The sequence below is a fragment of the Desmodus rotundus genome, chromosome 4 (genome assembly GCF_022682495.2).
Source record: "Desmodus rotundus isolate HL8 chromosome 4, HLdesRot8A.1, whole genome shotgun sequence".
NCBI lineage: Eukaryota > Metazoa > Chordata > Mammalia > Chiroptera > Phyllostomidae > Desmodus > Desmodus rotundus.
Window position 1 is genome coordinate 9,655,603 of NC_071390.1, and position 23,149 is coordinate 9,678,751.

Consider the following 23,149-nt stretch of genomic DNA (forward strand, 5'->3'; position numbering starts at 1 on the left):
GGGAGGAGGGGGGAGTTTCTTGGGGGAGGCAAAAAAAAGTTTTCTCTCCTCTGCAGAAGGCGGGCAGGGCGCCCTAAGTCCAAGGACAATCCATGGAAGTGTTCGCTTCTTCACAAGTTGTGCAAACGATTTGTTAGTTCATGAGCCTAATTAGTGCGGGGATCACATAAACAGCTTCCTCCGAAGCCTGGTAAATGGCTTGATGATTGGTCGCTATTACTCGCCCTGAGGTGGAAGGGGGGAGACTCTTTAAAGTGCGTCAGAGGGAGGCGAGCGCCTGGGAACCCGGAGGCCTGGATCCCGGCCGAGAGTGGAACGGAGTCGGCGCCGCAGCCTCAGCCATGCCTCCTGCGCCCGCCCGGCCGCGGTGCCTCGCCGCGCCCTCGCCCCGCGCTCCCAGCTCACTCGCTCCCGCGGCGCCCTCTGCGGCTTCTCCTCCTCCTCTTTCGCCTCCTCCTCTTCCTTCGGCTTCTTCTCTTCCTCCTCCTCCTCCTTCTCCTCTTCCTTCTTCTCCTCCTCCTCCTCCTCCTCCTCTTCTTCCTCCTCCTCTTTCCCCACCTCCTCTCCGTCAGCCACCGCCTCCTCCTCCACCACCAACACTCCCTCCGGGGCACCCTGGTCCCTGCAGAGTCCCCGGCCGGCTCAGCCTCCGCTGCGTCCCCCCGGATCCCGAGCCTGCTGAGCCCGAACTGGTAGGACGGACGGATGGACAGACAGACAAGCACGCAGATTGCTCGCTCCCAGCGCTCCCGATGCTGCAGTTGCGCCCCGCGGCCCCGCGTCGGGGAAGTTGGGATCACCCCGGGAACACCGCGAGGGTAAGCGAGCAAGGGCTGGTTTGGGGCGAGGGCTAACGAAACCGTTTGGTCATTTCAGTCCGCACCCCTGGCAAAATTTCGGGCGTCTTCCCAGGTGAGGAGGGAACCTGGGATGGGTGGTCCTCCAACCTCGCGTAGCCTCGAGGTCCCGGGGTCATGGCTTTCGTGATCCTTGACCCGGCTTTTTCGTTTGCAGGTTAAGCCGGGAGCCCCCGACTCTGCGGGGGCCAGTGGGCTTCCGACTCTCCGCACAGGCTATCAGTGGGAGAGTGCTCCCCTCCTTCCGAAAACAGTTCCTTCTGTAATATCTGGGACCGCGGTTCCAAGGTCAGGGGAGAGGTCGTGTGGTGCTACTATTATCGTTCTGTTGTCGTTATTGTTTGGTTAGTGTTGTTATCATTGCTATTATTATTGCTGTTATTATTTCTATTATAATTTTGCCATCTGTCGTCCCAGGGGCGGGTTGCTGTGCAAACCTAGGGCTCACATCTAGGGATTGCAGATCGCGTCTCCGGTTCCAGGCCGTGTCCGCATTTTCGAGCTCGCCTTCGGTTTTGGGATGATTTTAGGGCCGAGTTCCCTCGTCCCCATTGGCTCCCGCAGCGGCATAATTATGATCACATCCCCCAGGCTGCTGGCGCTGCTCTCTGTTTATTGGTGGTTAAAGATCTATTATCTATTCATCAGCCGTCTCTTTTTTCCTCTTTTTCCCTTCTTTTTGCCAATTACATTCTTCTAAAGTGAAGTACCAGCAGGTATTTTGCACGTTTACAATTAATGATAAAAAGAAATCTGGCGTCTTTTAAATCTTTACTTGGAAGCCCATGTCATTTCTCTTAAGGATGAAGAAATGCCTGTTTGGTGGCTAGGTTGCTGTGAGACCCGGAAAATGTGGATTTGAGAGGGGGCGGAGAAGAGCGAACTCCTGCGATCCAGGCTGAGCCGCCACTAGCTGTATCAGTGGAGGGTCCCGGCTCTTAGGACCTGTTTGTTCCCTGCGTCCCCAGCTACCTCCCTCCCTGCCCTGGGGTCTCCCTTGACCCTCTCTAGTTTTACCTGCTGTGTGCTTTTGTTCATGTCAATTTTTCCACTTCTTTATTCCAGACATGGTTTGTGTTAGGGTGGGGGATCCAAAACACCCTTTCAGAAAACTCTTCAGCCAAGGGAAGAGTTAGCAGTGCACTTTCTGGGGTTGTCTAGGCACCAGGTGGTAGTGAGGGGCCAACAGAGGTCATGGGTGCTGCCCACCCCCCCACTCCTCCTAGGGCATGTGTGTGTGTGCATGCACACACACACACACACCCCCACACACCAGACAGGTGTGGGCCTCAACTTTGCCCTCACACAGAAAAACCTGCCCCTGCCTCAGGCTGTGGACCTGACTCCATCTCTGCTCAGGGGCTGCCGCTGGGGTTTCATCCTTACAGGGTTCTCCTGGCCTTGCTTTGTGGCTCTCTCCAACCCCCTCTCATCCTTTTTCCCACAGTCCCATGCTCTATCCAGCTTCTTGGGGTGGGGTGCATTCTAAGACGCACCTCCCTGGGGCCTGCACCACTAACCTCCAAAAATATTGTCTTTAGTTCAGAAATCCCTCCTTCCACTAGGTGGTAGGGGCTGAAACCCCACTAGGCCCAGGCTGGTGGGGATCCCAAGCCACCTGGGAAGGTGGAGGTCTTTGAGTTGTGCCAGCCAGCGAGCCTGGGGTGGAGTTAGGGGTCAGCCCTCCGAGCCAGAGGGAAACACCCAGCTTAGGCAGGCTGTAGATCCAGGATCCTGGAGTGAAAAAGAGAGAGCTCCCTTCTCCATGGAAGGCTCTCCAGGAGGGCTGGAGGGTCAAGCTCGCCCTAAGTCTTGGCCCTCCAAATTGGGCCTCAGACTCCACGTTGAAAACCGGGGCACTGAATGCCACACCCTGGCTGCAGGGCTGTCAGCGAGCATTTACTGCATGGTCAGTGTTGGTGATTTCTGCTGGGCTGTAAGAGCAGATGAGCCTGAGGGCAAAGGGAGTCCAGTCAGTGTCTCTGCAGTGAGTGACACCTCAGGGGGTTCCCCTCGTTCAGAACTTTCAGGCTGATCTCCAAGGTGTTGTCAGCACCCCCTTAAACCCTTCGCGCTCTTTGGCCAGGATGTGTCTGGAGTGTCCCAAAGGAGTGACAGTTTGGAGCCCAAACCCCTCAGCTTCCCCCTCCAGGGGCAGAGCACCCAAACAGCTCACAGCCAGGTCTCCTCCCTCAACATCCTCTGCTGACCGGCCTGGGTGACAGCCTGACTCACAAAACCTACCTGAGGGGGTAAGGTTTGCCCCTAGGGACTCTAGTTATGGGGCAGGTGGGCAAGGGCATGGAAGCTGTGGCCTGCCATGCCTGCCCTCCCAGCAGGACCAGGACTTGCCAGTCCCTCTGCCTCCCTCTGCCTCCCAACCACTGGCCCCAAGCCTTGTCCGGTCCCCCCTTGAGGGAAAAGCAGGTTTCCAGGGAGCCAAGGGCTCCCGGGAAGCCCTAGAAGCTGGGTTTTCTATGCTAATTCATGGGCCCAGACTTGAGGAGTTTGGGAAGGTTCTTTGCAGGCCAGGCTTGGGGGCGGGGGGTGGAATAGAGGAAGTGTGCAGGAATTAACTAGGAGAGTAACTCATTAACCAGACTGGCGGGTGGAAGTGAGCCAGGGTCCTGGGCACACTGGTCTGGACTCCTCTGTCCGCCAGTCCTTGAACTGGGTGGCTGCATTCACTTTACTAGTGGCTTTGGCCGTACAGAATCCTGCCCGTCTTTGTTCCTTAGCCGCTCTACAAGGGTGGGTGTTTGTCGAGGCAGCGAGCTGCCGTGGGAGTGGGGAGTTTCTGAGCCGCCGTCTTAGGGCAAGGGGCTCCCTCTCTCCAAGCCACGGACTGGGCTATATAGGTTCAGGGATCTACACTGTGCAGGCTGCTGGACTAGCAGACACTAAATGAAGGTTCTAATCTCAGATCTGATACTTACTGGCTGAGTGATCTCGGGGAACAAGGCAATCTCTCCCAACCTCCATTTTGTCATCTGTAAAAATACAGCCAGTGCTGTCTGCCAGGCAGTGAAGGGCAGGAGTCAGACCTGTTTGGGGAAGTCATCGCACCCCTCTGCTTCCTGATGGTAATTACACGTCTGCACACGTTTTTCCAAGCTCGTAGAACTGTACACTACACAAGGTGAATTTCACTCTAAGTTATACCTTATTATCCTGCCCCCCACCAAAATGAAAAAGGCAGGCCGGGGTAACCTTGGGCAAGTTACTTAACCTCTCTGTGCCTCTGTTATCTCTTCTATGAAATGGGAACAAACAATAGTATCTTGGCCCTTGGGGTTGTCTAATGAGAGAAGCCAAGCAAAGTGATCAGGCAGTGTGTATCTAGCACCTAACAAGCTGCTATAAAGTTAGCTCCTGTCCTTGACATTGCTGGTATCATTGTTCCCCCCCTCCCCCGCCCCAAATCTCCAGGGCTTGTTGCTGGGCTTCAGTACCGAGCAATCAAATTGCACAAACATATGCCATTGCTGGTCTCAGGCTCCTGCTGTGAGCTTCTCCCTGCTCCCTAAAAGGCCAGAACTCCCCTAGGGAGGTGCTGGGGTGAGAAGGGCCTGGATTGCTGGTTAGTGGGAGGCATCAAAGGGCAGAGATTTCTGGGGTGTGCCCCAAACCTTTGGCTCAGAGTTTCCCCCGCCAGGCCCCTGTCTTTGGAGGAGCAAAGAGTGGTGCTTCTCGCTGCTTGGCCTGTGCAGAAACAGGGATGTGTGTGTGTCCAGGTGTTGCCTGGGGTCACTCACTACCTCTGTGACCTTCACCTTCTTGAGCCACCGTTCTCTCATCTGTGAGAAGGAAATGTCAATAGCTTAACAGTTTTTGAGAGGAGCAGGTGAGCTAATGCTTGGCATAGTCGCTGTTCATCGAATATAATATCGGTAGGCCATGGCCTGGTGAGGTGCAGTCCAACCAGAGCGCTCTACCACTTCCAGATCAGGGAGTCTGAGACCCTCTCCGCGAGCTAGTACCACAAGCCCTCACTGTGAGCCCGCCAGGCTGTGGTGGCGCGGACATCAGTGAAGGGTGAGCCCTTCCCTGGCCCTCCGCATGCGAAAGGTGTCCCTGGATGGGGATGCCTCCGAACCAGCAAAGAACTCCTTCATCCCTCTGTGAATCACAGTCACTCAGCCTCTCCGAGCGGGTAGGGTGGCGAAGAGAAAACGCAAAGAATAATTACTACCTTAATTTTTACAAAATTATTATATCAAATCCCGCTCTGGCCTCCTCCCTTGAGGCCGCTCGCTAGGCGGGAGCGGGGGGCCAGGGACCCGGATCCGCGTGCGCGCAGCGGCGCCTAGTGGCTAGGGCCGGGCGCGAGCGGGATACCCGCCGAGCCTCTGAGTCCAGTGCACCCAGAGAGTGCTGGGGCTGCACCCCACTGCCAAACTCTTGGCGTGACCTCAGTCCGAGCCTGGAGAGGAAGTCTAAGGAGGCTCACGGGTCACAGAGGAGAGAGGACGACTTGCAAATGCATCCCTACTCCCTCCAGCACTTCCCGCCCTCCGCTGTAGAGTTCTCCATCCTCGCTCGAATTCCAGCTCCACTAGGAGTCGGGCTTCTTTCCGAAGGATGCAAAGCAGAGGGGACAGGTTCTGCTCGAAAAAGGACGAAGCACTAATGATCGTCTGTGCCAGGGAGATTGATGGCTAAGCTACCGTGCAATGCGGCCGCAACTCCATGCCTGAGGTCCCAGATCCTAGGGCCTGACCACGGTGGCTCAGAAAATGGGCCTGTAATGGCCTGCCCTAGCCCCACCTGGGATAGAGTCGGAAGAGTGAGGGTCTCAGAGTGCGACTCTCCCAGCTTCGCGCCCCCTCGTGGCCGCGAGACCGGGGTCCCGGTGGTTATTGCGGATATGGCATTTGATCACCCGACTGGGAGGCCGCTACGGGGCCCAGGTGACCCGCCCCTTTCTCCTGTAGCGCGCGACCGCCGTCGGTTTCCGGACATCCTGGCATGTCCAGTGAGGTGCGGCTGGGGAAACCAGTGCGACAGCAACTGGATAGTTGTTCCGTGCACACCTAGATGGCTGAGCCCTAGCAGGGGAGCCTGGACCCTGGTCCCTGCCTCTGCTGCCCCAGCTGCACCCAACAGGCACTGTCCTCCTCCGGATGTCTGGATCTCCCGAGGTGTATCCGCTCTGAAACCCAACGTTTCAGAGCCAGGAACTCCTTGCTGAGGCGTGGAGCCGCTCTCAGGATATGACCGCGGAGCTTTAACTTCTTCATCACGTTGAAACTCGCCAATCCCTTAATGCAGGGGCCCCCAACCTCCAGGCCGCTGACCGGTACCTGCACGGGGCCAGTTAGGAACTGGGCTGCACAGCAGGAGGTGAGCTTGGATGTAATGCACTTGAATCATCCTGAAACCATCCCTCCCACCCCGGTCCATGGAAAAATTGCCTTTCAGAACCAAAACCGGTTCCTGGTGCCAGAAAGGTTGGGGACCGCTGCCTTAATGCATGTCCTCATTCACTGTTGAAAGCAAGGAACCAGAATCAAAGGAGGTTTCCGTCTCTTTCTCCCTCACCTGATTTCGAGTCAAAGTCTAAGGCCAAGCAAGGGTGGACGATGGGCAGACTGACTGGACACAGACAGGGGCACAGGAATTAGGAAACATGGGTGCTTTTGCTCTGGCAGCTGCCCAGGCGAGGGTGGAGACTCGTGTGTCCCCTGCACTCTCCTCCACCTGGCTGTGGGTTGTCCCATTTCCCCGCAAAGCCCCAGAAGCTGCAGTTCCCTTGGGCCACACAGGCGTAGACTGTTGCTGGGTGCTCCCAGAGGCAGACAGGGTGGCTGGCCTCCAGCAGGCTGCAGGACCAGCCTGGGAGGCAGGGGAGGCACCTCCTGACTCCTCCGCAGCCTTCTCCGGCATCTGTTTGTTTCAAACTGCTCTCACTACCAGTCTCAGGTTTTGTAACTTGGGATCCAGTCCCTTAAGGAGCTTCTTGGGGATATAAGCAGCAACCTGCCTCGGAAGCTAGGAGTGGCTTCTGAAATGCTGGCGTTCCAACAGCCCCTCTTTCAGGAAATTGTCACTTCTTTTAGTACCTCCCCATTTTCTGGATTCTGGGGGCCTGGGCCAAGGCTTAGAAGGGGGATTGTGGCCTTGTGAGAAAAAAAAAGAAACTAGAAGCTTTTTATCTTACATGAGAAGCTCTCCATGAAACCTGGGGAGGGTGTGGGGAAGACTTAAAAGAACAATTCCACTCACCTGCATGAAGTTTCAGCGTTTAAAAGCATGTTTGCTCACACCCATGGTCGCAGGGAACCTCATAATTTGGTATGGAAAGGGTTATGATGATACCCATTCTCCAGATGTGAAAACTGAGACTCGGGTTACACGAATACTCTCACTTCCTGGCGGTGCATGCAGTGGTCACTCCCAGAGGAACCCTGGGACAGCCCTGCCTCCCCTCTGCCCACCTCCCACCTTGGTTGCCAGATTCCTGCTTTCAAGCCAATGAGAAAACAGGGCGAAGAGCCCTGGCGGGTGGAGGGAGGCGCCCAAACCGCCTCACGTGGTGAGGCACAGGCAGGAGTCCCTACAGCGTAACTACAGCTTGCTTCGAGCCCACATGCCCACCATTGTCCTACAAGCAAATTTTTCGGGCTCAGGCCTCGACCCGCGCCCCCTTTCTCCTTTTCCAGTCGCCTTTTTCGTACACGGGCCCCGGTTAGAGGACTAGAGGGCCGTCAGCGGCCAGCGAGCTGAAGAACAGACAGGGCAGCGCTGGGTGACCCCGCGCTGGAAGGCCGCGACCCAGACTCCGTGCGCTCCGCACCCTTGCGTCGCTCTTGTGGGTGACCCAAAGCGTCCCCGAAACCTCCCGGGGTGCCCACAAAGGGTGCCTGCATCAGCGGACGAAAAGGAGTGTGGCCTGAGCTCCCCACCGCAGCCCCAAAGCCCTTCGTCTGGCGACGTCTGCGTCCCTAGCTCTGTCCAGCTTTCCCCGAGCTAGGGAGACAGAAGAATGGACAGGTGCCGGGAGCTTTCGAAGGGGTCCACAGACCGCCCCTCCCGTGAAGACACCCTCATGGGGCAGCCGCAAGCCGACGGCGGCCCGGGAGGCCTTTAATTACCGGGGATCCCAAGGTGACCAGTCTGCCCCCCAGGTCGAGCAGCAAAAAGTCCTCCAGTTCTGGGCCCACAGCTGCCCTCCCTCCCCTCCCACACTCACATTCCCGGCCCCTAGCCCGGAGGTTTGGACGCGCCAGGCCCCGCTCCCTTATCTGCGTCTGGTCTCGGGGACACGCCGTGCTCTCTGCTGCCCCTACGGCCCCGCGGAGCCGTGGACTTCGCGGCCAGCCTCTGGCGGCTGGAGGAGAGACAGAGATTGGGGCCCGAAGGGACCTCCAGGAGCTTGTAGGCGATCGAAGCTAGGTTGGGCCTCCGAGGCTTCGCGCTGGGTCCGGCGTGTCTCCCCCACCCCTGGCGGGGCCCGTAGAGGCCCGACCTCAGCCTCCCCCCGCGTAGCCGGCCGCCAGCGGCTCGCCGGGGCTGCGCCACAAGGGGTGGCAACGCGGCAGCACGGGCAGGGACCTCATTGGTTCAATATTAGCTTTTCATTCCAGTCTATTGTGCCCATCTGAGATAATATTGACTCTGAGGTGAGAGCGCACAGACGATAGGGCTGGTCTAACACTCCGCCGCAGGACGCTCGAAGGGAAGAGAAGCAGAAATGGAGCGTTAAAGAGACTGCAAATAAAAGCTGCTCGCGCGGCGGCGCGCCTCGGCCGCGGACTGAGGGCCCGGGCAGCCGGGCGCTCCCCGCCGCGGGCGCGCTGCCTCCCGCCGCAGAACTAGGGGTCGGGGGAAGGTCTGGGGTCCGGAAGCCGCTCTGCGGAGGAGCACCGCGCGTTCACGTCGGAAAGAGCCCGCTAACACGCACCCCCGTCTTCCAAACAGTTGGTTTGAAGCTCTGCTTCTGGGTAACTCTGGAGAAAAACGAATTCCCATACACACTGGTTTAGTTGGCCAGTTAAGCCAACGTTGGCCACTGAGATATCCCGCCCCCCCACCTTGAAACGATGTAATTTGTTAGGGTAACTCCTCTGTCAAAGTCTTTTTCCTGTTTCCCCAGCAAGAGAAGCGTAAACGCACGCGGTAGTTATCATTAGGCTGCCTCACTTGCGTGTGCGCGGTTAATAAAAAATTTCTAACCGTGCGTTTTGCTTTGCTTTGAATCGCCGCCTTGCAGCCCATCCGCGGGTTCCGTAATTGCCTTTCTAACCGCAGCTTTAAAGGGCCCCTGCAACGTTCCAGTCTTGCATATAGAGATTCATTTCAATTTCCAAATTGCCTCTAAATGCCTAGGTTGGAAAATGGCACTTTAAGTTAGTTGTCTGACGGGTCTGAGACAGAGCGCTTGATTTAAGCTCCCGGGACCAAACGCCAAATGCTTGGGGTTTGTAATGAGAGAGGGGAAGGATGCTCTCTGGTCTCATATACGAAAGTTGTGCCCTCTCCCCAATGGAGTGTGACCTCTGTAATAGATCATCTGTTAACTCTGTTAACGCCGATACAGAGCTGGTCTTCTGGAATCTTTACAGCCACCCAAAGACACGTGGGCCTGTGGGGACCTACGAAGGGGCAAGGGCTGGGCCGCCGCAACAGCGGGGTGGGGGGAACCGTTGTGTGTCTCCCGGCTTCCTCCCAGGCGCCCCGTGCTGAGCTGAGGCTCAGCCGTACTGACCCACAGCACTCGCGACCTATTAATACATTATATAGAGAGCTTTCATTCCAGTCTCCGTTTGTATTGTATATTAGTTAGCACACAATATGTATTATATGGTTTCGTCATGTTACATACTATTTAACATGTATTTAACATCTAATTCCTATAGGACATTGTTATTATATTACTTATTTAATGTAGTGTATGTCGTGTGTAGTTCTGGTTATATGTATATATGTTCATGTATTTCTTTTATATGTGTGTATGTAAAAATATTTGGGTCGCCTTTAATCTCCCTGCAAGTACACACTTGATCGTTTTAACGCAACGTTATAAAGCCCTAATCGAAACCACTTTGACATCCGGCGTCGTCTTTATAACAAACACTCCGGAGTCCAATTTCGGCACCAGAGAAAGGTGGGGCGATGTAACTCGGTCGTAAGGGACATCGGGTCCCCTCTGAAAAGTGGTTTTCCAAATGCCGATTCCCTGAGGACAGAGGAGGCAACGTTCTGGACCGGGTGTCTCCTCCTCTCCTCTCTGGCGTTGTGCTGGTTGTTTTGGTTTTGGGGAGAGCCTGTTTAGAGCCTCCAACGGTCCCTAAACTGATGTCATGAATTAAAAATGAATTTGAGGAGTGCGGCATATGCTCCGCTGAGGCGTCTGGGAAAGCAGCGGAGGCCTTTCACCCCGGGTTCTGAGCTCCAGACGCCGCCCCGACCGGCTCTGGCCTCCGCTCTGCACCGGCGCGGAGCAGCGCTCCGGGCTCTCGCGGCTTCCAGCTCCAGCTGGCCGCCGCCCTCCCGACCCCCGCGCAGGGGAAAGCTGTGCGAGGCTCGGAGAGTTTGCAGATCAGGTGGTCCCAGCCACAGCCCGCTTCTAATAGCCATTAAGAGCGGAGGCCAGGTGGGCCAAGGAAAATAAAGTCGGGATTTCAGATGTCCGCACGTTAACGCTGCTTTAAAAGGCAAGAGCCCGCACCAGACATCCATCTAGCTCATGGAGAAAAAAAGGGAGGGAAAAAACCCCCCATCAAAAGTCAGGTATGGCCCATAAAGGATCAGAAATGAGAAATAACCCGACTTTACAACCAGATAAACAGAAGGTGGCCCCCTCTGAGGCAGGGGAGTCAGGAAGGGAAATTGGGGTGGGGAGCCCAGAAGCAACTTGCAAGGACAAGGAGCGCACAGAGACCTCCAGGGTGCAGAGCCCTCCCGGGCTGTTTATCTCTTTAAGGCGCTCCCCTCTCCCAGCCGGTGGCTACCTGGGGAACGTGGGTGAAACAAAACAGTGAAACTTGGCTAAAACCTCATGAAGAGACTGGGGCTCCCCACTTCCAGCAAAATCCCAGGTTCAGTGAGACCCCAAGGCCACCTCTGATCTAGTCCAATCCTCAGCCGTGGGGAAAGGTTTTTGTGGACTTAGAAGAAGAAAGCAGGCCGTGCCCTCCCTGCTCTGCCCACTGATGGGGCTCCCAGGCTAACAACCGGCCCCTCTCCCTCCCCAGTGGCTGCAGTCTCCTGTCCTGGCTGCTCCGGGAGGCAACTGAACACCCAGGATGCTGAGCCCTCCCTCAGATGAAGAGTGGATCGCAGAGCCAACCACGTGGATGTGCATCTCCCCCAGATCGGCTTTGGCACATCTGGCCTGTCTGCAATATTCTCTCCATCCAGGGGATTCATCTTGCCTAGGCCCAGTGTGGTGGGAAACTTTGTTCTGACGGAGCTAGCATCAGAGTTCCATATTCCTGCCCCTGCTCCGAGCCCCCATGATCCTGGTTTTAAGGAGCAACTGCTTGGGTGTCTTGGGAACAAGATGTTCATGTGCCCCCGATCTGGCATGAAAAGCAGTCCATTTCTATCACTGATGGCACCTGTCCCAGGGACTGTGCTAAGTACCCATTTCAGGATCTGTCCCATTTCGTCCTCCCAGCAATCAATCCACTGAAGTACATCTATGTCCATTTTCCAGATGAGAAAACTGAGGCTCTGCAAAGTTAAGGGGTTCACCCAAGGTCATACACACACAGCTAGTAAATGTGGGAATCTGGATTCCAACCCAGGTCTCTCTGACACTAACACCCCAGCCGTACCCCATCTCTTATTTCCTATCAAAACACTCCCCTTTCCCCAGTGAAGAAGTTGAGGCCCATAGGGTAAAGAAAGAGGCAATACTTTGCTGTTAATAGTCAACAGCGGAGAATATAACAGCAGTCCCCAGAAGTCAGCAATCATAGGATATAGAGCCTGGATCCCACATTCTTTCGGAACATCCATTCCAGGTCCAGAAGTGACAATAAACAGCTGGCATACAGGTAGTGTATGTGGTTCGCAAAGGCCTAGCTCACACCTCACTTCAGTCACCTCTCCCACCAACTCAGTGCAGTGAGTATTGCCATTACTACCCTAGTTTAGAGAGGCAGAACGGGCTCGGTGAGGTTAAACAACTTGCTCCCTGCCCAGCCAGCTCACCCAGAGCCCTGGCACCAGCCCCAGGCTGGCCCATTCTAAGCCTCCAGGCTCTGCAGACACCACATATGGGACCATTTAACCAACTAAGTTAGGCCTTGCCTTCTGTTGTGAAATTGCTAGGTTGTTTTCTCTTTGTTTTAAGTGTTTCTGCAAATATTATTACATGAGTCAAAACTTTCTCTTTATTTATGCCTCGCTTATACTCATTCTTTCTCCATGTAAGCACCCATCTGGGTTGCAGGGTGCATACACGGAGTTGTCCCTCATCAGTGTTCAAATGATGTTCAGAGATCCTGCAGTACATACATATTTCATCTGCAGTTGTATAGTTCGCTCTAAAACCATTTGCCTAATGCACCTCATGAAAACTCAAATGTGTGAGTTTTAAGAGTTTACAATTATATGTGTGTGTATTTTTTCATGGTTTTAATAGAATTTTAACCCTGGCTTTAGACACTGTTTCTTCTTTGCTAAGATCCAAGGGGAAGAGCTGGAGGTTGGAGGGAATCCCTTGGTCAAATGGTTACATATTCAAAAGGATACCAAGAACCCAGACAGAAGTTGCCTCGAGGAGTTTTTGACCTTGAGATGATGGGCCAAGGACCTTGCCAGTAGCAAGCGCCTTGGCAGGGTTCCATCCCACACCCCTCTGAACCTCACTTGTTCACTCTCCACAAGAGCCATGCCAGCTCATTCCATGAAAAAGCTTATTTTTCTTATGGTTATGAAATTATGTGTATGTGGTTTTATATTAGACCAGATTGTAAAGAACAAGGTAACAATCTTTTAAATCCCCACTAGCCCGGGGCCATCATGGTCAAACACTGGGGGATGGTAACTTTGGACACCTTAGAAAATACATTATATCTACACATTTTTGTTATTGTTGCTCTAGTCAATGAAGGGAAGAAGCATGCTATGGGTGATTCTGTTTCTATGAAGTTTGGAACTGGATGTAGAATTCAGAACAATGGTCGCCTCTGGGAGAGGGTTGACTGGAAAGAGGACCAGGGAACTTTGTGGGGAGCTAAAAATGCTCTATTTCCCGATTTGGGTGCCAGTAACACAGATGTATACAATTGCCAAAACTCATCAAACTTAAGACCTACCTATGTATTTTACTATAAAATTTTATATCTCAATAAAGAGAAAGAATCTTGGATAAATATTGTAGCAAAAGGCCCTGGCTGGTGTGGCTCAGTGGACTGAGCACCAGACTGAGAACCAAGGGTTTGCCAGTTCGATTCCCAGTCAGGGCACATGCCTGGGTTGCAGGCCAGGTCCCCAGTAGCAGGTGCTCGAGAGGCAACCACACATTGATGTTTTTCTCCCTCTCTTTCTCCCTCCCTTCCCTTCTATAAAAATAAATAAATAAAATCTTTTAAAAATATATTATAGCAAAAGACCTAGCTGGAGAGATGGAGAAGAAGGAAAAATAGACAAGCCACAAACAATACCTAGAACTTTATAGAGAGGGATCTCAGGCTTCCCTGTCCCCATATACCTTTTTCAGTCCTGCAGTTAAATTCAAGGGTGGGTGGGGCCTTAAACGGGCAATGCAATCCTAAGACCCTGCTGAGGGCCCCCATCTACCAAACTCTGTTATTTGATGGACTGCATTTTCTGAATGATAGGGGTGGAAGTCCGTTGGAGCCAAACAAGGATCTTAACTTAAGTCAGGAAGGAAGATCAAAGGTCTTAATTTTCAAATGGATGATATTCCAAAGTTTCTTTTTTAAAAAAAGTTTTATTTATTTATGTTTAGAGAGAGGGGAAAGGAGGGAGAAAGAGAGAGAGAAACATCAATGTGTGGTTGCCTCTCACATGGGCCCCACTGGGGACTTGGCCAGCAACCCAGGCATGTGCCCTGACTAGGAGCTGAACCGGTGACCCTTTGGTCCGCAGCCCACACTCAATCCACTGAGCTACACCAGCCAGGGCCGAAAGTTTCTTTTTTAGTCACCATCTAAGACTCAGAATGCTGCACCTCATAGAAACAATACTCTAAATAGTGATCAAGGTTCCAGATTTCTCCTCCCAGAAGTCTATTAAATGCCTGCTCACAAGATACACAATTTTAAGCTTGGTAGGAACATAAGTGTATTGAATTATAGTGGTTGTATACCATGGAAAAAAATGGGAGAAAAGCTATATCTACACCCCCCCCCCGGAAGTACCAGCTTTCTGTCAGGCACTATGTTGGCATTTGGGATTTAAAAATGAAAAAATCACATGGTATTTTCCTTCAAGCAGCTTGCCATTTAGAAAACTACCTTTTAAATAAATAACTGCAATAAAATCTTATATAATTGGGACCCCCAAAATGGAATTATCTTCTGGAGGGTGGGCCCCTTCAGGTACAGGTTTTCCTCAAAAGATGAGTGTTCTAGGAACCCATCTGGATCAGTGTACCAGCTGGCATTGTTGTGAGAGGCTGTGTTCGGCCTCAGTGAATTTTTTTTTTTTTGAAAACTTTTAATGTGTTTGCCCATTTCATGATGGGTGATTTACGAGAGCACCTGGCCAAAACACACTGAATGGTCAGCAGTTTTTGACCAAAAATGGCATGACTCCTTCCTTACTCACCCAATCTCACCTGAGCAATTTTTTGTGTTTCTCCGGATGAAAAAAGTCCTCAGAGGAACATGTTTTGCTGATGTGGAAGAGGTGATACAAAAAATAGCAGGAACACTAAAAGGCATCAAACTTGACAAGTTCAAAAACTGTTTTGAGCAGTGGAAAAAAACATCTTGATAGGTGTATTGCATCAAATGGAGAGTACTTTAAAGGTGGTTGAAGTTTAAGCATGTACAAATAAATACACACTTTTTTATAAAAAATTCTGGGGGGTTTTGTGTCCCTCCTCATAAGTGTTATGATGGAGTTTGTTGGCAAAGGAAAATACATTTTGAAGCAAGCAGAGTTGATAGGATAAGGAATTAGATTAAGACCTGTAGAGGGGTTGTGGAGCATGTTGAAGGTCAATGGCCCAGGATCTGATTCCACTTCAGAATGCGTTCCTTCCCTTTTCACTGCTATCAGAGCATTGCAGTGGGACTTCTCAGCCAGGACTTGGGCTGTTTGGTTTTGACTTTCACATTATTTGAAAGGCGTAGAGGTGGGCAACAGTTGCAATTCCAAAGAGAAAAAGACAGAAGATTTTGAAGGTAGAGAAACCTAGGAGAAGGACTGTCACAGGTGACTTTGCCCAGTAGTGAGAGAGGAAAAATCGAAACCCCAGCTCGGGGGGAAGAAAGAAAAGGCTGCCCCCACCCCAGGCACCAGATGGCGCAGTTGGCTCAGGACAGCTGGGTTGCTGTCTTCAAAGCGGAGTGGGTTAGGAGGCCCTGCGCCCCCAGAAGTACAGGACCATTTAAAGTCACATATTGACAGTATTTAGGGATCATTTATTCATTCAAACAGTATTGTGCATTTACCATTTGTAAGGAAATTTGCAATTGACCTGCAATCAACAGGGTTAAGGAATTTAGTGAATTATCGTCCTTGCCTTCAAAAACTACTGGGAAACTAGATAACTATTATTTCATGTGCCCAGACATAAAATCTCCTGTTTTTTCCTCCTGATGCAGTTCTCATCAGTAAGTCAGGGGTGATAACAGTGCAGGATCTAGTAACCTCACACAATCATTCTGAGGATGGAATGCAATCAGGGTATAAAAACTCCTTTGTAAGGTGCAGGCATTAGACAAACATTACTGTATATTGCCATGCATGATGTGCACTTTTTTGCCCAAATTTCTGAGGGAAAAATAAGGATGCGCATTATACATGGGTATAATGATTACATACCATGGGTAATGCACGCAAAAAAAAGTGGGTGCGCATTATACACAATGAAATGCGGGTGATTGTTAAAATAACTTTCAGCCATGTTCTCTATTTGCTGGTCAAGTAGTCATTCAACAAATACGTACTGTGCACTTAGGCTGAGCAGGCACTGTTCTGGCACATAGCAGTGAAGAAGGCAGACAAAACTTCTGCCTGCGTGGAGCTGACATTCCCCAGTAGGATGTCTGCTGTCATAAATAAAAAGACCCGTCATCCACTTGAGAGAGGCAGCAAGCTTCAGCTTGTATATATAATCTCCGCTGTTTGTAATATTGAAAAATTGGAAGTGATCTAAGTGTGCCTTAGTGGAAGACTGATGATACAAAAAAATGATGATGCTTCCATACTACAGAAAACTGTAGGGTTACTAAACAAATGGAAGGGACTATCTGCATGTAGGACCATGGGAAGATCTTTAAAACCTGTTAAAAGGAGAACAAAGCAAGTTCTAGGACAATACATAATACAATCCCAGTAATGGTTAACACATTACTGGTTTGTGTGCTTTATTCACGCACTAATACGTAGTTACATATGAATACTTAGATCTAAACCAGAGAAAAGTTCTGGAAAGATATACTACTTCAGGGAGGAGAGCGGGTTTATGTATTGCTTGTGTAATTAAACAAGGAGACGCATGTGTGTGGGTACAATTGAGTTATAGCAATATGAGTATGGATGACAATTGTTACTCTTTTAATCTTCTTTAATGTCTATAGAGAGATATAGACACATAGATGAGATGAAGCCAAGACATAAAAGGCGGAATTAAAACATGGTGTCCTGGCTCAGAAATCTTGCCTCTCCCCACTCCACCTGCAGTTTATAGTGAAACCTTTATTTTTAAAGAGCATCTCATGGGATGTCGGACAGAAATCCTTGATCTCCCAGTTCTGAGGCACATGTAATTATTTCACAGTTAAGTAGCCTCAGGATCTCTGTGATAGATATGACTTCATTATGAGAGCATCATGCCTCTCCCAGCAGTTAATTGAGCTCTGGCTGGAGCCAGTGTGGGGTTCTGGTATGTGATGGGTGGTTCCCAACAGGGTCCCTCTGGTTCCTAAGCCAAGCCAAGTGAGATGGCCTTAGCTTTGGCTGACCCCTGAAAACCAGCTCATGCGTCCAAACTGAATCTCTTCCATCATCTCTCTCTGTGACCTCAGACAAGTCTTTGCTGCTTCTGGGTCTCCAATGGAGGGACTCTGTGACCTACAATATCATTACCAATCCTAAACTTCTGAGTTTTATTGTAACAAGTTGTTACAAGAGGAGACCACATTCACTCACGTGCACTTGTTATATGCTGGGACAGGGATGCAGAAAAGCAAGATCCCTGGCCTAACGAGCAGAGTCAGATTCTTGGGGTTGTGGAAGCTGGTGAAACTGCTGGAAAAGTAGCCTGAGAACAGAAGTAAGGAGTCCCCCTCCACTTCACTGCAACCTCTTGCTCTAAGTCTCTTAGATAAAGCTGGCCTCTGTTCCTCCAGCCCCTTTGTTATGAAAATGAGGCTGGTAGAGCCCCTCGCCAGGCTGGGTGGCTTCAGGTCCTAGAGACCAACCCACATCATCATGTTAAGGTAGGGAAAAGAGTCTCAGGGGTGGGGACAGGGATAGCTCCGGGTCAGGAGATCTCTTGAAGGACTGGAGATGGCATCTGGGTCCTCATAGCCAATCCACTGATTAGGCAAGTTTTATGGTGCACCTGCTATATGCCAGGTGCTTAGCAAGACTGTGGGAGCCCAGTGAGAACCAGTCACATGTAGGCCTTACAGACCAAGGCTTTAGGGGTTAGAAGCCTTTCATGGGCAGGACTTGACCCACTGAGAATGCTCCCATCTATACCCTTCCCAGGTCTCCCCCCCACCTCAGCGCATCGGCCCAACCAGTCTTAGCAAAAGCTGCTAGAGGAGGCCCAGGCATGCTGGACACTGAGTCAGAAGCCAGGGGTCAAAGTTATCCTGACGATGCAGAAAGCTCCACACTGCCCTTGGTCAAGGTCAGTCTCCAGCCAAGGAAACTTGTTTCCATGGACTGAAGGTGGGTGGGTGGATTCCCTCCCAAGATTTCCCTCAGGAGGCAAGGGGGCAAGCTGGTGCAGGTACTGGCTAGCAACCCCTGGAGATGGGGCTGGGGAGGCCCCTTCACTACTGCGGGTTCGGGCCCCACCCCGAAACCCATTAAAGCAATGCCTCCTATGTGGGCCCCTCCCAACCAAGAGTGCCTGGGGATGGGGTGGTCACAGCCTGGCAGGTGGCAGCAAGTGGCATTTTCAAGGCACTTATGGGCTTGGGGGCAGCAGGAGCCTTGGCATCAGGAGACCTACCCAGAGCCTTGAGTCCTCATGTGCTGTCAACCTCGGGCAAGTCACCCCACGTCTCCAGGCACATGGGTCAGACATCCATCGTCTTTCGTTATGAAAGTCGCCCGTGATCATAAAAGATGTAAATGTGACAGGAGAGGAAACAGTCAGAGAAGGCACCTCCCCTATTCGACCACAATGGATAGTCCACTGTAAAAATTCTCCTCAATTACAACAGCTACACGCGCTTCTTAGACATTGCAGTTGGGAAGCTACATTGTCTCCTGGACGCCCACTCCATCTGTGTGTAGGTCTGCCGCCTCCTTCAACCTGCTGCCTGGTGTCCCCACGTCCCCTGGGACGTGTTGCGACTATTTCCACAGGGTACATTCCTTGAAAGGAAATAACTGAATCAAAAATGTTTCTTCACATCCTCAATACATTGACTATTTTTATTCCTCTTAAAAATGTTGATAGCTATGAATGAAAAGAGTCTGTTTTCTCATTTTAACTGATTATTAGTGAGATGGAGCGTGTTTCTTTTTTGCATGTTTAGTGGCTATTTGTATTTCTTCAGTGTAAAACCTGCTTGTAGCTTACCAATTTTTCTATTGGAATGATGGCCTTTTTCTTATCTTAAACTAGCACTTTATATAGTAAAGCCCTCGATGAATTGCTCGTCATACAAGTTACATTTTTTTCCCTAGTTTGTCATCTGTTTAGTGTGTGTGTTTCCCATACCAATGATTTAGATACTTACGCAGGTAGAATCGATTGGTTTTTTCCTTTATGGATTCTGAGGTTTCGCACTTTTTAAGAAAGGTCCTTCTCGTTCACAAGACTATGGAATTATTATTCTTTAGGTTCTTTTGCAACTTTTATAATTCTTAAAATGTGTGCATCTTTAATACATTTGAATTTTTTTCTCTGTGAATATGGCCTGAGCTGGAAATCTACTCCCCTCCTCCAAATGGATAATTAATTATTCCAACACTGTTTATGGAACAATCTAGCTTTTCTCCACTAATGAGAAGTATAATCTTTATCACATACTAGCTCCCCATACATACATCTTATTCCCCGTTAAGCCATTTTGTTCTGTTTTACATTACATTTTATTCATTAATTATTCGATAATATTACAACATTATCATAATGATTAATTACTCTTTTAAAAGCCAGTAGGGCAAGTGCACTCTCGTTGTTCTTTTTTATAAAAATTGCCAATTCTTATGTATCTATTTTCTTAGATAATATTTAGAATCAACTTGCCAGTTCTTCTAATCAGAAATTATTTTGGAATTGCCTAGAACGTATAAACTAATTTAGACGAGAATTGAAACCTTCTCCACACTTAGTCATCCCAAGCAGAAATGAAAGATTTTACTTTGTTGAGATTTTTTTTGATATACTGCAATCTTCGCTTCTAAGTAGGTCCTAGATATCTCATGCATGAATTAGTCATTGTGTTTTCAGTTTTGTGAGTGATGTATGCTTGTTTTGTTTTTGCTATAGGCAATGGAATAATTTTCTATTTTGCATTTTCAATTTGTTCCTATTAGATGAGAAAACTAGTTTGCATCTGGGAATCTTTATAAACTCTCTTATTATTTCTCTTAGGTAATTAGTTGAGTCTCTCAGATTTTCCGTTTAATAACTGCTTACTTATTACCAAATTAAAGTGTGTCTATTGTAGAGAGTGAAAACATACAAAAGAAAACAAACAGCATTTGTAAAATGTACGCTTCAGGAGCAGTCATTCTTAACATTTTGGACAAAATATATACATAGTATATATTAGAATATATACTTATAAATGCTTACAAAGAGTGTATCTATATAGAAATACATAAAACAATACTGCTGAAGTAGACCATATGTGCGCATAGCTGTTCAAATAGCATCACCAGATGTATGCTGTTTTCTCACCTACTTTTCTTACTTAATAAACTATAAATCTTTTCCACATTATGATATTGCATTACCATTCTAACAACTGTATTAAATGTATGAATGTGCCTAAGTACTCCCTAACTTCAGACATTTAGATTGAGCCCACTTTTTAATATTATAAATCTATAGTAAACATCTTAGTACCTAAATCTGTGAACATTTGTGGTTATTTCTTCAGGAGAAATTTCTACAAGTGGAATTTCTGGGTCCAAAGACATGCAGAAACCTAAGTCTTTGGGGACAAAGTGACAAACTGCCCTACAAAAAACTTCTGCCAATGTAGGCTCCCACCTCCACCTTTTAATACATATTTCTGCTTCATATCCTCCTTTCTTCACTAAGCATGATCATCGGCATTCCTTAAGTTCTTAAACTCACTGGCAACATCATTCTAATGGTAACACAACAGGGCGCCAGCCACCCACCCTCTGTTGGCGCCTCCGCTGGGTCTTCTGCTTGGCTTCCTACGATAAGTTCCCGACTTCCAGCCCCAGCAGTTTCGTTTCACAGGGAACCTCAGCTTTGGGCTACAACTGCCAACGTAGAAATAACGTGGTGAACTTGGCCTCCATCCTGTGCTCTTTGCAACCAGAAGGTGGCCAGGGGACACCACGAAATGTTCATCATTCTTGAGAGATTGCTACCTACGAGTAGCAAAAGGTCTATTTGTGCTTTTCAAAAAGGCTCTTCCCTGTCATTTTTTTATCGGTGAAAAGGGTGTCATATTTCTCCCTATCAGGTGTTCCGTTGGCAAGAAACTCCTGATTCGGGATCCCTTCCAGCGAGGGGTTACATTTTTCTAAGCAGCAAGTGACTACAGACACATCTGCACGGACAAGTCGCAGCCTATATCCTTCTATGGTGTTTCTGCTCTTTTGAAAATGTTAATAAAAACTTAATGTGGAAAAAAAACAACTTTTTCCAAATATGTGTACCAATGAGCCTGAGGCAACTCATACTTTCTTATAAAATAAAGTAGGTCACTCGCATCAATCATGGTTGTCTTAGCACATTTTTTCCAAATTAGGAATTCTCAATCCATCATACCACGTTATGGCATCCCTTTTCCAAACATTTCCTTTTAATATGCTCTTTAACATGATAAGAAAATCTAATAGAATACATTAGTGTCACTTTTCAGTGATGGAGTGTTTCCTCCTGTTGCAATTCACAGTGAGTCCAGGGAAACATTTTTACTAGTTCACTCTCTAACAGCGATCAGTTGTTGAAAATATGACAATGGCCCCAAAGCTGCCAAGGCCACACTTGGGTGTTAGCCCTCGAAAGATCACAGGGCTCCCCCTTCACCTCTCCATGTGTTGTGTGTGTAGGAAACACAAAAGATGTGTGTGTCCCAAAGCAAGATCGTAAATCCAGATTCAGGCCGTGAGGGGAGTGTTTAAACTTAGCCTGTCGATTCAATAGGGTTGGACACGCATACACACTACCCTATATAGATCAAAAGCTTGTACTGGGCTTCATTTTAAAACCACATTGCTCCCAGAACATTTCTAATTCTCCTGGATCATGCAGAAAGGGAGGATCCTTGGCTTCATGTGAGTGAGATTCTCCAAAACCACTTACCATCCTTTTAAAGGTAAATTTGGACCCTGTGTGAAATGCAGGCTCTGTTTACAACCCACCCGAGATAGCTCTGTTTGCGTGTCCATGTGTTTGACAACATTCACCCGCCCAAAACAGAGTATCAGTTTCCACTCCAATCTCTGGGTCTCTGACTCATGTGTTCAGTGTGGGCACTTGAGTCTCTTCAGGGATTTTTTTTTTTTGATGTGGATGAAATTTTGGAAGGAAACATTTGGGAAAGTTGGGATTTGGAGAAGTTTGCAGAGCGCCCAAGAATTCAGCTGTTTCAGGCTTTTGGCCACCCAAAAGGAAAACATTTAAATGGGAAAAGGAAAGTTGAGTCAATTTTCTGGACCTTTCTGCTGGACAGGTGGGGTCCTGTAGACACTCCATAAGTCACATCACTACTCCCTCATGTCTTAGGAAAGGGGAAGGTACAGTTACGGTTCCTGATCAGCCATAGCTTCCTGGCACTGTCCCATTATGGCCCCCAGCCAACAACTTAAGGCTGTGTGCCCAAGAAATGTCATTAACTCGTTTATCACAGAAACAACTGTGCTGGGCCAGTGGAGGACACAGAAAAATGAGGCACAGCTCTTGCCCTTAAGGAGCTTTAAGTCAGGCTCGGTATCAAGCAGAACATGATAAGGAAGAGAAAAAAAAATATGTCCCGGGAGTTCAGAGAGGGAGAGGGCCCTGCCAGGTGGAGGTAGACGTGGTCAAAGATTAAGAAGATGATGATCTTTGAAGCAGGCCCTGAGTAATGAGTAGGCTTTGTTTCTGCACATAGAGGGAAAGGGCATTCTAGGTCAAGGGCACAGAGAGAGTAAAGGGGCAGGCGTGGGAAGTCATGCAGGAAGTGCAAGCATGATTCAGGACCTGAGGAATGCAGGCTGCATAAAGAGAGGCACGAGAGGAAATCGAAGGAGATTGAACCAAGTGTGTGAAGAGCCTTGAAGGCTGAGCTAAGGACCAGGCTTCTGAGGACTGCTTCCTCTCCCACAACTGCCCTCCTCCCCCCGATTGTTTCTGGCCACATTAACACATTTGGAAGATTATTAGGGTGACAATATTTATGGGGGTGCATCTGAACCCCCTCAATCTTTTTTCTCCTTTGCACTTCCCCTTCATACACAGGCAACTGCTATGGCAAATTAAAGTGGTTTCCGCTGCTAAGGCTGGCACACCATCCAGGAAGTTCCTGCTAGCCTCAAAACCATTGTTCACAGATGATCCTCCGCCTTCCGGTGTTTTCCATGAGTTGAATAAAATGTGTAGAAGCTGCCACTTTCCTTCTGGCCCATGGACCCAGAGGGGACTACACAATGTAAGACTTCAGATGCTTTGGTAAATTCATTAGTCTGTTCACAGAAGATTTATTGAGCAACTACTATGTTTGTGCTTAACCTTGCTGTAAGTGCTGTGGACCAAGTGTGGAAACGAA

General features: G+C 49.5%; 1 long non-coding RNA gene across 1 annotated transcript; it reads left to right on the forward strand.

Annotated features, from left to right (window-relative positions):
• Positions 1–50: 50 nt before the first annotated feature.
• LOC123479274 (uncharacterized) lies at positions 51–21,114 on the forward strand. The gene is made up of 2 exons (XR_006654844.3): positions 51–818; positions 20,861–21,114. It is a non-coding gene; the product is annotated as an uncharacterized lncRNA (long non-coding RNA).
• The last annotated feature ends 2,035 nt before the right edge of the window (positions 21,115–23,149 follow it).